Genomic DNA, 6,000 nt, shown 5'->3' on the forward strand with positions numbered 1-6,000 from the left:
ACTTCTGTTCTCAGAATTTGTTGGCTTGGAAAGAGGTGGCCAGCCAAGCAGCATTCTAGAGCGTGAAGAAGAGGGAGTATGCAGTGATGCGCAACTGCTTTGTCCCTCTGAATCTGAAGAGGCGGGTGGGCCAGTGCCTATTGTCAGCACACCTCAGTGCTCATCTGATGATGATGAGACTCAGTTGCCAATTTCTGGTGCGTACGGTGCTGGCGAGACAACCCAGGACCAGCCGGTGCTTGAAGAGGGGAGTGGAGATGATGAGGTCCTTGACCCATCATGGCGTCAGCCACAGGAAGGTGGTGGGAGCAGCTCTGAGGAAGAGATTCCCCGAACGGCCAAAAGAGGAGGGAGAGGGCGGGGGCAGACTTGGTTGCCTGTAGCCTCCACTTTGGCACCCGTGAGGAGCAATCCTCTTCCAAAGCACAAAACGGGCGCTCCCAGGACTTGCAGTGCGTGGTCTTTTTTTGACACAGTTGCAGATGACATTTGCTTTGTCAAATGCAAGCTGTGTCATCAGAAAGTGAAACGAGGGAAAAATGTGACCAACCTCAATACCACAAATATGTGGAAACATGTGCGTACCAAGCACGAGGTGGAGTTACACAGACACACTGAAGATGTAGGCCAACCTTCAGCAGCACCTACCACCTCTTCAGCTCGTGTTGGGGCCTCTTCCTCCAGCTCACACACAGCTGGTTCGGCTTCCTCACTGGAACGCCATGGAAGAACCACTGCCACTGTTGTCCAGAGACCCAGTGAAATTCCACCCACTGAACCACGTTCGCAGTCATCAGCACACTCCCAGGCCACTCACCAGCAATCGGTAGCACAGGCATGGGAGAAAAAGCGGCCATACTCGGCAAACCATCCCCGAGCACTGGCTCTGAATGCCGGCATTGCCAAACTACTGGCCCTTGAGATGCTGTCATTCAGGCTGGTGGAGACTGACACCTTCCGGAACTTTATGTCATTGGCAGTTCCACAATACAATGTGCCCAGCCACTTTTATTTCAGCAGGCAAGCTGTCCCTGCCCTGCAAAAGCATGTGGAGGGAAAAATTAAAAATGCTCTACTAAATGCCGTCAGTAGCAAGGTCCACCTGACCACCGATGTGTGGACCAGTAGCCATGGACAGGGACGATACCTTTCCTTCACTGCCCATTGGGTCAATGTTGTGGAGCCGGGTACAGATCTGGAGAGTGGCTCTGTACGTATTCTGCCAACTCCAAGGATTGCAGGAATGCAGTCTGTACATATTGAGTCCTCCTCCTACTCTAGTTCCTCAGAATCAGCACTGCGTGAGCCTGTTAGGCCAGATATGAGCACAGGTGTGGCCAAACGTCAACAGGCCGTCCTTAAATTAATTTCTTTGGGGAATCGGAGCCACACAGCACAGGAGCTCTGGAATGCCATCAAGCAGGAGAGCGATGTGTGGTTTGTGCCAGCGAATCTCCAGCCAGGTTTGGTAGTGAGTGACAATGGCCGAAATCTAGTGGCAGCTCTGGGCCTAGGCAACCTCACTCACATACCATGTCTGGCACACGTGCTCAATTTGGTCGTGCAGAGCTTTCTGAGGGACTATCCGGATCTTGATGCACTGCTGCACAAGGTTCGCCTAGAGTGTGCTCACTTGCGGCGTTCCAGCATGGTAAGATCGCGCATTGCATCTCTGCAATGCCGATTCCGCCTGCCAGAACATCGCATCATATGTGACCTCCCCACCAGGTGGAATTCAACGTTACATATGTTGGAGCGGTTGTGTGAGCAGCAGGCAGCAGTAATGGAGTACCAGCTGCATCAGGCGCAAACAAGTCGCACTGTGCACCGGACACACTTCACCACCACTGAGTGGGCCACTATGAGGGACATCTGCCAAGTTTTGCGTGCCTTCGATGACTCCACGCGGATGGCCAGTGCAGATGATGCACTAATCAGCATTACTGTCCCCCTCATCTGTCTGCTTCAAAAAACCTTACAAGCACTAAGTGAGGAGGTTTTTGAAGAGGTCGAGGATGAGCAGTCAGAAATGCCATCTGCTTCTGGCAAGTCTGCGCAACGTGCTTCCACACAAAGGCCCAGGCAGGGGACACTTAGTGAGGAGGATGACGAGGAGTCAATGGAGAATCATAGAATCATAGAATCATAGAATCATAGAATCATAGAATCGTAGAGTTGGAAGGGACCTCCTGGGCCATCTGGTCCAACCCCCTGCTCAAAGCAGGATTCGCTAAATCATCCCAGTCAGATGTCTGTCCAGCCTCTGTTTGAAGACTTCCATTGAAGGAGAACTCACCACTTCTCGTGGCAGCCTGTTCCACTCATTGATCACTCTAACTGTCAAAAAGTTTTTTCTAATATCTAATCTGTGTCTCCTCCCATTCAGTTTCATCCCATTGCTTCTAGTCTTTCCTTGTGCAAATGAGAATAAAGTTGATCCTTCTACAATGTGACAGCCCTTTAGATATTTGTAGACAGCAATTAAGTCTCCTCTCAGTCTTCTCTTTTGCAAACTAAACATTCCCAAATCCTGCAACCTTTCCTCATAAGACAGGGTTTGCAGACCGGTCACCATTCTGGTCGCTCTTTTCTGAACTTGCTCCAGTTTGTTGATGTCTTTTTTAAAATGTGGTGCCCAAAACTGGACACAATATTCCAGATGAGGTCTGACCAAAGAGGAGTAGAGGGAAATAATGACTTCACGTGATCTAGACTGTATGCTTCTGTTAATACATCCTAGAACTGCATTTGCCTTTTTTGCTGCTGCATCACACTGTTGACTCATATTCAGTCTGTGATCTATTAGTATACCCAAGTCTTTTTCACATGTGCTGTCACTTAGCCCTATTCCTCCCATTCTATATATGCTTTTTTCATTTTTATTGCCCAGATGTAGTACTTTGCATTTCTCCCTGTTAAAAACCATTCTGTTAGTTACTGCCCACTTCTCCAGTTTATTTAAATCTTTTTGAATCCTCTCTCTCTCTTCTCTAGTATTAGCTATCCCTCCTAGCTTTGTGTCATCAGCAAATTTAATCAGTTTACCCTCAATTCCTTCATCTAAATCGTTGATAAAGATGTTGAACAATACAGGGCCCAGGACAGAGCCCTGTGGTACTCCACTTGAGACATTCTTCCAACTGGATGTGCAGCCATTTACGACCACTCTTTGGGTCCGATCACTAAGCCAGCTATGAATCCACCTAACAGTTGCCTTGTCCATTCCATACTTAGTCATTTTTTCAATAAGGATTGTATGAGAGACTTTGTCAAATGCTTTGCTGAAGTCAAGATATACTATATCTACAGCATTTCCTTGATCCACCCAATCAGTGATACCGTCATAGAAGGAAATTAAGTTAGTCTGACATGACCTATTAGTTACAAACCCATGCTGACTCTGTTTGATCACTTCATTCTTATCCAGGTATTGACTTACATGTTGTTTAATAATTTGTTCAAAGATCTTTCCTGGTATAGAAGTCAGACTCACCGGCCTATAGTTGCCTGGGTCCACCTTCTTCCCCTTTTTGAAGATAGGAACAACATTTGCTCTTCTCCAGTCTTCTGGCACTTCTCCTGTTCTCCAAGAATTTTCAAAGATTATGGAGAGTGGTTCAGAAATTTCTTCTGCTATCTCCTTCAGTACTCTGGGGTGTAATTCATCTGGACCTGGAGACATGAATTCATTTAGGTTAGCTAAGTGTTTCCTCACTATCTTTCTGTTTATAGATATCCTGGATTCTTCTATTCCCTTAATAGGACAGTGAATAACAGTTGGTGTTACATTTCCTTTCTGAGAGAAAACAGATGCAAAATAGGAATTTAAAAGTTCAGCCTTCTCAACATCCTGTCTTACCATTTCATTATTTTCATCCTGTAAAAATCCTATAGCATCTTTGACTTTTCTTTTACTTTTGACATATCCCCAAAATCATTTATTATTGCTTTTGACATCTCTTGCAAGCCTCAATTCATTTTCAGCTTTAGCTAATCTGATTTGTGCCCTGCAGATTCTGCAGACAGCATTATATTCTTCTTTAGATATGCCTCCCTCTTTCCATTTTATAAACATTTTTTTCTTCCTTTTTAGCATGTGCTTAAGTTCTGTGTTCACCCATCCTGGTTTCCTTAAATGCTTCCTGTTCTTCCCTCTTTTCGGAATTGTTAACAACTGTGCTTTGAGAATTTCATTTTTCAAGATTTCCCATCCTTCCTGGACATTTTTGTCTTTAAGGATATCCAGCCATTGGATCCCTCCAATTATCTTTCTGAATCCCTTAAAATCTGCCTTTCTGAAATCTAACCTTGACGTCTGAGTCTTCACAGGTCTTCCGCCTCTAGTTATCCAAAATTCTAAAATAGCATGGTCGCTACCTCCTAGGGTTCCAGCCACTTTTACCTCCTCAACCATTTCCTCCCTGTTTATAAGGATTAGATCCAAGGTAGCAGTTCCCCTTGTTTTCTCCCCTACCTTTTGGAAGATAAAGTTGTCAGCAAGAGAGGATAAGAATTTCCTTGACCTGTTAGTTTTGCCTGAGAGAGATTCCCAACAAATGTCTGGATAGTTGAAATCTCCCATGACAACTATGTCATATTTTTTGGAGAACTTGGCCATTTGATGCATAAAGAGTTCATCCATATCTTCAGCTTGCACAGGCGGCCTGTAGTAAATGCCTACAATGGTGTCCTTTCCATTGTTCTGTCCTTGTATTCTTACCCAAACAGTTTCCACAGAACTCCCAGTCTCTGAAGCTTCAATCTCTGTGCAGCTATACGCGTTTCTAACATACAATGCAACACCTCCTCCTCGTTTATCAAGTCTGTTTCTTGCAAATAAGTTGTATCCTTCTAGTCTTGTATTCCAATCATGTGTATTGTCCCACCAAGTTTCAGTGATTCCAATGACATCATATTTCTTTTCCTGTGTTAGTAGTTCCAATTCTCCTTGTTTGTTGCCCATGCTTTGTGCATTAGTATAGAAACATTTTAGTTTGTGATTGGTTTCTCTTTCTCCAATATTTTTATTAATTAGATTCTTTCGTCTTTGTTCTTCCTTTCCACTTCTATTAGCAGAGTTCTCAATAGCATTTGTCAGGTGTATGGCTTTTTCTGGTCTTTTGCTTCCCTTCCCATGTTGTTCTAGTTTAAAGCTCTCCTTACAAGTGTAGCAAGGCGACTTCCAAATACATGCTTTCCAGTCTTCGTAAGGTGCACCCCATCTCTAGCAAGTAGTCCATCGTATAAGTAGTTCACTCCGTGATCCAGAAATCCAAATCGTTGCTGACGGCACCATCGACGTAGCCAGTTGTTCACCTGCAGAATCTTATTCCACCTCCTTGTTCCATGGCCATCCACTGGGAGGATGGAAGAGAAGACCACCTGCGCTCCCAGTTCTTTCACTTTCTTGCCTAAGTCTTCAAAGTCTCTGCAGATGGTTTCCAGGTCGTTTCTTGCGGTGTCATTTGTCCCCACATGTAGTAGCAGGAATGGGTAGTCATCTGTAGGTCTGAAGAGTCCTGATATCCTGTCAGACACATCTTTAATTTTTGCACCTGGAAGACAGCACATTTCTCTTGAAGTTATATCCGGTCTGCAGATAGCCGCCTCTGTTCCTCCCAACAGGGAATCCCCCATGACCACCACTCTCCGTTTCTTCTTCACAACATTTTTCTTTCTCCATCCAGGAGGACTCTGAAGGCGTACAAGGTTGCTGTTTGTTGGCAAAGTCTTATCCTGATGTATTTCTTCATCATTTTCCTGCGTGAGAGCCTGGTACTGGTTTCTGAGCAGTATGGGTGCTGACTGCCTCCTGATCCTCCTGCTTCTCTGGGTCACATGTCTCCATTCCTCTGTTTCTTCAGGTGCACTTCGAATTTCTTCTCTTTCTGTAACATGAAGAGATAATTCTGCTCTGTCCAAGAACTCTTCACCTTCCTTAATGATCTTCAACGTAGCCAACCTCTCTTCGAGATTTTGCAACTTTTCCTCCAACAGGGA

The sequence above is a fragment of the Dendrobates tinctorius genome, unplaced genomic scaffold (genome assembly GCF_039654945.1).
Source record: "Dendrobates tinctorius isolate UK_male_01 unplaced genomic scaffold, ASM3965494v1 ptg000231l, whole genome shotgun sequence".
Lineage (NCBI taxonomy): Eukaryota > Metazoa > Chordata > Amphibia > Anura > Dendrobatidae > Dendrobates > Dendrobates tinctorius.